This window comes from Mustela nigripes, chromosome 1 (genome assembly GCF_022355385.1).
Source record: "Mustela nigripes isolate SB6536 chromosome 1, MUSNIG.SB6536, whole genome shotgun sequence".
Classification (NCBI taxonomy): domain Eukaryota; kingdom Metazoa; phylum Chordata; class Mammalia; order Carnivora; family Mustelidae; genus Mustela; species Mustela nigripes.
Window position 1 is genome coordinate 198,886,208 of NC_081557.1, and position 1,046 is coordinate 198,887,253.

The following is a 1,046-nucleotide window of genomic DNA, read 5'->3' on the forward strand; positions in this document are numbered from 1 at the left end:
CTGGAGGCCGGCTCGCTTCCCTCTCCTATCCACACCCCTCCCCTGGTGGACATCAGGGGTCTCATGGCTTTCAAAGTTCTCCACATCCTGCTGCCTCTGACTTTATATCTCAGCCTGCTCGTTGCCCCCAGCTCCAGGTTTGCTCACCCAGCCCGTTTGATATCTCCCCTACATGGTAAATGGCATCTCAAGACTGACATGATTGACCCCGAGGCCAGTCCTGGACTCTTCTTCCAAATCTGTTCAAGCCACATGCTTCCCCATCTCAGTTGACGGTGAGTTCATCCTTGCAGTCACTCAGGCTGAAATAACTTTGAGTCGCAGCAGTGAGTTGAACAGTGGCTCCCACGTCCCAACCCCCAGCACCTGTGAATGGGACCATATTTGGGAAAAAGGTCTTTACAGATGTAATTAAGCTGACAATCTTGAGATGAGATCACATTGACTCTCTGGTTGACCCTCAATCCAATGACAAGTGTCCTAAGAAAAAAGAAGGACCGAGAGAGACGCAGAGGTGAAGGCTGTGTGAGGATGGAGGAAGAGACCCAAAATCATGCAGCTACGAGCCAATGGGTGCCTGGGCCACCCAGATGCTGGGAGAGGTTCCCCCTTGAGCTTCTGGAGTTCTTCCCGACAACTCCTTTGATTCAGACTTCTGGCTTCCAGAACTGTGAGAGAAGACATATCTGTTGTTTTTTTTTTTTAAAGATTTTAATTTATTTATTTGACAGAGATCACAAGTAGGCAGAGAGGCAGGCAGAGAGAGAGAGGAGGAAGCAGGCTCCCTGCTGAGCAGAGAGCCCGATGCAGGGCTCGATCCCAGGACCCTGGGATCATGACCTGAGCCGAAGGCAGAGGCTTAACCCACTGAGCCACCCCGGCGCCCCACATATCTGTTGTTTAAGCCTCCAAATATGTGGGGCCGTGTTATTGCAGCCACAGGGAAGTAACTGGTCATCTTCAACCTTTCCTTCTCTTTTTCTTGAGATTTATGTCCAGTCTCACAGCAAATCCTCGGAACCATGACAGTAGATTTCTTTTTCTTT